Source organism: Dendrobates tinctorius, unplaced genomic scaffold (assembly GCF_039654945.1).
Source record: "Dendrobates tinctorius isolate UK_male_01 unplaced genomic scaffold, ASM3965494v1 ptg000184l, whole genome shotgun sequence".
In the NCBI taxonomy this organism is placed as follows: Eukaryota; Metazoa; Chordata; class Amphibia; order Anura; family Dendrobatidae; genus Dendrobates; species Dendrobates tinctorius.
Window position 1 is genome coordinate 198,265 of NW_027361851.1, and position 8,044 is coordinate 206,308.

Consider the following 8,044-nt stretch of genomic DNA (forward strand, 5'->3'; position numbering starts at 1 on the left):
AGGTGGCGCGACAATGATCCCGCAGTACCTGGACTTCAAGCACTGGCAAGGGGAAGAAACCGTGATGATGCTAAGGCCTGCAGGGACCAATACTGCCAATATTTTAATGGGCCTGGTGCTGTTACTTGGCAGCATGAAATCTAGACAGCAAAAGTGTTTATTTAACATGTTTATTTCATTCTTGTGTGATAAAAACAACAATAAATTCACATAGTTGCTACTTTTCAAAGTGTTACTGGTTTTTAAAAGAAAAAAAAAATAACATAGCCCTGAGACACAGTAGCAGCACTGTAGCGATCCGTTAACACGCCATTTTACAACCGCCCTTAAGTGGACTCTATAGCGTCACCGATAAGCGCGCAGTAGTACCATAACAAAAAGTACGCAGTAGCGTCACCAAATGAGGCGGGAAAACGTCGTGACGTCACGACGTTCTTGTGGCCGTCCCTGCTGCGTTGTGAAAGCAAAACAGGAAGCAATGGCTGGTAGACAGAGAGCTACACCTTGGGGGGAGGCCGAAATGCGTTTCCTGGTACAGGAGATGGAGAGGCGCGATTATGCGTGTGGACAGGCGCATGCACACCCCATGAGACACAAGCGGGCTGTGTTGCGGAGGATCAGGCGAGGACTGTTACGCCGGTTCGGAGTTGAGCGCACCACAACGCAAATCAGAAAAAAACTGGCAGATCTGCGCTTTCGCTCAAGAGACCTCCTCACCAGCCTCCAACAACAAGTGCGGAGGGACCGAGGTGAGTGTTCCAGATAGTATGTTTTAAACATATGGTTTTTTTTTTTTTCCAACAGGGTTTACAGTGTAAAAAAAAAAAAAAAAAAAAAAAAATTTGATTCGCACAAGTGAAATTGCACAATGCAAATATAAGTGGTTTTGCGCTCAGTTTTGTTTTTTCCAAACAGCGGCGCATGCGGCGGCCCCAGCCCCATCAGCACCTGCAGCACCAACATCCCCCGCAGCACACGCAAGCCAGGCGGTGCAAGCATCTCCTGAAGCAGAGTCCGTAAGTGTATAAAATGCGTTTGTTCATGTTATTAGTATTGTTATTGGGTTGAAAATTACAAGAATAGGGGGGGGGGGGAAAGAAGTCATGGTTCACATAAGCCGAACGGTAAATAAAAACCAAAGTTTATTCCAGGGAGGAAACAATAATGGAGTATTACAATACCGTTTCTTTTTTTTTATGTTTTCACCGCTTTGGAAATGTTCAATGCTCAATTTCATATTTTTAGATACCTGAGCCCGTAAGGACCCCCTCGCCCCCCTCAACCACAAATTGCTTCCTCCACTTCATCCCCAATTGGTGTGTTTTCTCCAGTATCACTCCGGGAAGCTGGAGCTGACTCGACCTCCGGTAATCATTTTTTTTTTTTTTTTTTTTAAGCATGTGAGAAATTATAATTTGTGTAACAGTTGCTGGCATATTCTTTATTTAGACATTTTATTTTCTAGTACGTGTTGCCACTCGACGTGGAAGGGCTGTTATCTCCTCTTCTGAAGAGTCAGAGGCGCAACAAAAACGTAAGTGTTTGACCACAAGCATGAACCGTATGCACCCATCTGCTGCCACTTAACACTATGGCCCCATATTGCGATCCATAGGATATGGCCCCATTTGCTACCAAACCCACATTATGCCACCATATGCTGCTCCACATACTATGGCACCGTATGCATGGACATTTACAAAACCGCATCAACAATGTAAATTTCCTCAACAGAAATACCAACCTTACCTGAACTCTTGGCAGCACACAGGAGGGCGATGTCTGTGTTACACCAACTCGGAGTGATGCTGGACCAATTTGTGGCAGCCCAACCGCAGGGTGATAACATTTAATTTTTTTTTGTTTTGTTTACAATAATTGTCTATGTCATGTTGACATATGTTAAACTTTAATGGTTTGTTTAAAAATCAGTCTTAAAGAAAGAAATTAAAAAGCCTAACTGGCAAAACAATTTTTGTCTCAGTCTAGAAAGGACTTGGAATTGTAGTCATGTGTAATGCAAACATTTAAATTTCAATTTTTATTTTTTATAAACAAACAAAAAAGAAAAACCAAACAATTTTGTTAATACAAAAAGTTAACATAAAAACTATAATTGAGTGTAACTAAAGTCTGAGTCATTCAGTTGCTGCCTTCCAGGATTTATGAATGGGCCAGACTGCCAATGTGGGGTTCCAAAGTTCATGCTGTGTAGCGGCTGAATCGCCCTTCTTGGCGTGCTTGTTACCTGTTCTTGTGTCTGCGGCCATGGGGTTATTGACATTGCTTGGGAATCCACCAGAATATAACTGTCTTTTAGTTGTCCAACAGCAGCTTTATTTAGCGCTTCGAATATAATTCTATCAGCCTGAAGCCTTTGTGTAACGTCCAGAGACCGAAGTCTTTCGTCCACCATGTGCGCAAAGCCCCCAATGGCTTGCTTTTCCTGCAGCGACAATATGTTCTTTGCTATATCGACAAACTCAGGAAAAGGTGGAGCGGTGGCCTTTCTTTTTCTACTCACAGGGTTACGCCTTTGCACAGTGTACGCACCCACGGACACACTTGCCTCCTCTGCCTCCTCGTCGGTTGGGTTTGATGTTGCAGGGGTTTCAGGAATTACACATGGTGTAGGTGACACCTCTTCTGTTACATGCTGCAAGAACAGAAAAACAAGGTTAAAACACAGAAAAAGTAAAACGAGTGTTTTTTAAACACATAACAATAATTTATTAAGAGGGGGTGTGAACATTGGTACTGGCTATGTACTGTCATCGACAAAATGTGTAGAAATTATGTAATGATAAACCAATTTAAAATGAAGAGGTATCAGCTGTGAACAAAGTTACAAATCATCAACTTAATGACTAAAACTCAACTGTACCATGTACATATATATGTATCATAGGTTATTGGAGGGAAACCCAAAACATACTTACATCGACTAGAGGGGAATCAGGCCGTGTCACTGTTTCTTCCTCTTGTGGCAGTTACATAGAACAGTGCATAACCCTGGGGATTTCCTGGTCTCGCGTAAACTCCAGCAAGTTGTAGTACCACAACTTCGGAACATACACTTCATCGGTACCCACCCCAGACCTTGTAGACTTTTCCACCTTGTTCAATTCCTTTTTGAACACAGTGCGTAGAGCTTGAATTTTTTTTTTAATAACAGCCTCATCAACTGTTTCGCTTGGGTGATTTTCTTGATATAGATTGACAAGTTTTTCATATGCAACCTTCTTCTTGTATTTGTTACTGTAATCAGGAGACTTCACCTTCCAGAGGCAGGGCAGTGAGCGATACATCTCAATAAATAGGCGTATGAACTCTTGGCTGTTAGCAACTTGGCTACTTGATGCCATCTGTAATAAAAAAGAAAGGAAATGGTGAGAACTCTTTCATTTAGGTACGGACATACATTTTATAACAAATAGTTTGTATCGCATAAGCTTGGTCGCTGTCCTAGAAAGGTATCCCGTTCAACAATTCCAAACATGGGGGCGGGCACGGTTTCAAAACTAAAATGGCTGCTCGGACATGTGCATATGGACAAAATGAACATAGACACAATAAAAAAGAGTTTGAATCGCATAAGCTATGTCGCTGTCCTAGAAAGGTATCCCGTTCAACAATAACAAAAATGGGGGCGGGCGCGGTTTCAAAACTAAAATGGCTGCTCGGACATGTGCATATGGACAAAATGAACATAGACACAATAAAAAAGAGTTTGAATCGCATAAGCTTGGTCGCTGTCCTAGAAAGGTATCCCGTTCAACAATTACAAAAATGGGGGCGGGCGCGGTTTCAAAACTAAAATGGCTGCTCGGACATGTGCATATGGACAAAATGAACATAGACACAATAAAAAAGAGTTTGAATCGCATAAGCTTGGTCGCTGTCCTAGAAAGGTATCCCGTTCAACAATTACAAACATGGGGGCGGGCGCGGTTTCAAAACTAAAATGGCTGCTCGGACATGTGCATATGGACAAAATGAACATAGACACAATAAAAAAGAGTTTGAATCGCATAAGCTTGGTCGCTGTCCTAGAAAGGTATCCCGTTCAACAATTACAAAAATGGGGGCGGGCGCGGTTTCAAAACTAAAATGGCTGCTCGGACATGTGCATATGGACAAAATGAACATAGACACAATAAAAAAGAGTTTGAATCGCATAAGCTTGGTCGCTGTCCTAGAAAGGTATCCCGTTCAACAATTACAAAAATGGGGGCGGGCGCGGTTTCAAAACTAAAATGGCTGCTCGGACATGTGCATATGGACAAAATGAACATAGACACAATAAAAAAGAGTTTGAATCGCATAAGCTTGGTCGCTGTCCTAGAAAGGTATCCCGTTCAACAATTACAAACATGGGGGCGGGCGCGGTTTCAAAACTAAAATGGCTGCTCGGACATGTGCATATGGACAAAATGAACATAGACACAATAAAAAAGAGTTTGAATCGCATAAGCTTGGTCGCTGTCCTAGAAAGGTATCCCGTTCAACAATTACAAACATGGGGGCGGGCGCGGTTTCAAAACTAAAATGGCTGCTCGGACATGTGCATATGGACAAAATGAACATAGACACAATAAAAAAGAGTTTCAATCGCATAAGCTTGGTCGCTGTCCTAGAAAGGTATCCCGTTCAACAATTACAAAAATGAGTGCGGGCGCGGTTTCAAAACTAAAATGGCTGCTCGGACATGTGCATATGGACAAAATGAACATAGACACAATAAAAAAGTTTGAATCGCATAAGCTTGGTCGCTGTCCTAGAAAGGTATCCCGTTCAACAATTACAAAAATGGGGGCGGGCGCGGTTTCAAAACTAAAATGGCTGCTCGGACATGTGCATATGGACAAAATGAACATAGACACAATAAAAAAGAGTTTGAATCGCCTAAGCTATGTCGCTGTCCTAGAAAGGTATCCCGTTCAACAATTACAAAAATGGGGGCGGGCGCGGTTTCTACAGTAAACTAAAATAAAACGATAAAATAAAACAAAAAAAAAAAGGGCATAAAAAAAAAAATAAAACTTTGGAACCAAAATAAACTTACCTTTGACGTTGCGAAAATTCCGAAAGTTAGGGAGAAAAAATATAAAAAAATTTGCACTGTTGAGATGATATTCAAAATGGAGGTATTTGAAAATAACCAATGATGATGATGATCCTTCAAGAGGGTTGCTGAAGGTCGAATAGCGAAATCGAACCAAAAATGCACTGTTGTCTCTAGGGAGAAAAATGCTGGTTTAGAAGCTAACCACGGCGCTCCAGAGATTTAAACTGTAACGCTATTACGTCCTCTTTAATGACGCCGCCGGCCAATGACAGCGTAGCGGTGACCACCAATCGGCGCTTTGGGGGGCGTTGTAAATTAAACGCTGAAGCACGCCCACCGAGGTCTGAATCGTTTTTTGTTTAGTAATGTGAAAGGTACTCAACGAGCAACGAGGTCGCTATGCAGATCGCTGATCTCTCTAGAGTCGTTGACGAGAGTGGACTGTTTGAAAGCTATCTAGCGATCACGTAACGACACAACAGCGATCTATGCCTGGTCGGATCGCTATCGTTATCACTGGTGCGTTGTTTAGTGTAAAAGGCCCTTAAGTGTGCAGGGCTCGTCTCTTGCATCATCAATGATTCCAGTGGTGTCAGATCTGTCTAGTTTAAAGGAGCCAGCTGGAGGGATGACACGAAGGAACGTAGTTGCAAGTATGCAAACCATGAGATGTGGAGATCTGGAAATTCCTCCCTCAGTTCCGCCAGTGATTGCTGTCTCTCTAACGTCCTAGAAATATGCTTCACTTGGAGTTTAGGTGTGCTGGACCACACCAAAAATGACCCTACTCCAACACCCGTGGGAAACTTGGGATTGTCAAACACTGGGGTCATGGGACTGTGGCTTTTTGAGAAACTCCATGCCAAAATAGGAGCCCCATATTTTAAGTAGATCACGTGTCAGAAAAGATAGGGAGTTGGTTCAATTACGATGTATCTTAGGGGTCCAAGGTAGTGAAGTCAATGCCAGTGGTGAAAGAGAACCATTGAGAACCATTGTTTTCCTCCCTGATCATGAAATCATACCAAGGCCCGTATTACTATGGCTGCCCGATGGGAGTTTCTCAAGTTCGGCATGCCCATACCGCCCTCTAATTTGGGTTTGCTAAGAAGTGAGTGAGCAAATCGAGGTCTCTTCAGTCCCCATATGAACTGTGGTGTAATGACCACTGTGTCCACAAGGGGGCGCTGTGTGGATGTCCCAAGAGAACGGATGAGTGGCAGAATCTCAAAGTGAGTGGCTTTGAGATGGAGACTTGTTGTTACAATGCTGGATTCGAGAGCAAGAGTGGACCCACTGGACCGTGACGTCGAACTCTCCCCGAGCGAGCGCACCAGGTGGACCGACCCCTATACAGGGACCGTTTGGGAGCAGGCTCAAGGAGTTCAAACGTCACGGCGGCCAGGACCAGGGGTCGTCTCGAGAGGATGAGCAGCAGAGGAGAGGTGGAGAACCCAACGAGAGATCCGGGGTAACCAGGGTCCAGGGAATGGAGATTGTTGCTGGCAGGTGAAGGAGGACAGCGGGAACCAGGCGGAAGCAGGGTACAGGGAACTGCAAAAGGAAAACACACAGGAGGGTTAGCAGAGAGACATAGGCGAGGGCAGACACGGGAGCCGGGAGAGCGAGCTGGAGCTAGAGACAAGCAGGAGCAAGCAAGGCCTAGGCGCAGCGAGGAGAAATCGATAGTCAGGCGCCTCCCCTAAGGGAGGGCGGCCTGAAATACCTGATGTTAGCCCCTGATTGGCCAGGCGGTGGGTCCGGGTCAGGTCAGGCTAGCGGGCGTCCATACAGCAGGGACGGGCGGTCTGGCACCCCGGCGCATGCGCAGAGGCACAGTGCGCGCGGCCGAGGATAGAGGAGGAGTGCGCCGGGAAGCCGCCCGCCGGAACAGAGGAAGACTGGAGGTGCGCACTGGGACCAAGAGGCAGGAGGAACCCAGGCCGGAAGCAGAAGCAGCGGCGGAGCCAGCGATGAGTATGGAGACGGCAGGGACAGCGAGACCAGTTGAGGCGGTGCTGACAGTACCCCCTCCCTTACACCCTCCTCTACTGTGTCTGGATAGGAACCTCTTAAGGATGCATGGAGCATTGATGTTCTCTGGTGGTTCCCAAGATCTCTCCTCGTGACCGAAACCCTTGCAATCGATGAGAAAAAATGTTTTACCCCTTACCCTTTTCGAGGCCAAAATATCTCTCACCTCAAAAACATCATCAGGGCTGACTGGTGGAGGAGAAGAGTTCGGAGCCGGGTGGAAACGATTCAGGACAACTGGCTTAAGGAGAGAGACGTGGAAGGTGTTGGGAACTCGGAGCGAGGCGGGCAACTCCAACCGGTAGGACATGTTGCTGATGCGTTTGAGAATCTTGAAAGGCCCAATGTAGCGAGGTCCAAGCTTGTAAGACGGGAGCTTTAGCCTAATATACTTGGCCGAAAGCAAAACTTGTTGTCCCGGGAGATAAGTCGGAGAGTCCAAGTGTCTCTTGTCAGCGTGTCTCTTCATGCGCTCCCCTGACTTCTTGAGAGCTTCTATAGTCTCGGACCAGACTTTGGAGAACTCTATGGCCAGGGAATCCGCTGCAGGCACACCGGATCTGGTGGATATCGGCAGCGGAATACCGGGATGCATCCCAAACACCACAAAAAATGGAGACTTGGCTGAGGACTCGCTGGAATGATTATTGTAGGAGAATTCTGCCCAGGGGAGGAGATGGACCCAGTTATCCTGGTGCGCATTCGAGAACAGGCGTAAATATGATGCTAGCACCTGATTGACACGTTCCACTTGCCCGTTGGGCTGAGGGTGGTAGGCGGAAGAAAAGTCCAATCAGACCTCCAGAAGTTTGCATAAGGCTCTCCAAAATCGAGAGGTGGATTGTACACCACAATCCGAGACAATATGCTGCGGGAAGCCGTGAAGGCGGAAGACATGCTGGATAAAAATCTTCGCCAACTCTGGAGCAGAGGGCAGTGCTG

At 45.7% G+C, this 8,044-nt stretch overlaps 1 long non-coding RNA gene across 1 annotated transcript; it reads right to left on the minus strand.

Annotated features, from left to right (window-relative positions):
- Positions 1–2,015: 2,015 nt before the first annotated feature.
- LOC141055100 (uncharacterized) lies at positions 2,016–3,557 on the minus strand. The gene is made up of 2 exons (XR_012221477.1): positions 2,940–3,557; positions 2,016–2,656 (listed from the first exon to the last, which is right to left on the minus strand). It is a non-coding gene; the product is annotated as an uncharacterized lncRNA (long non-coding RNA).
- Positions 3,558–8,044: the final 4,487 nt, after the last annotated feature.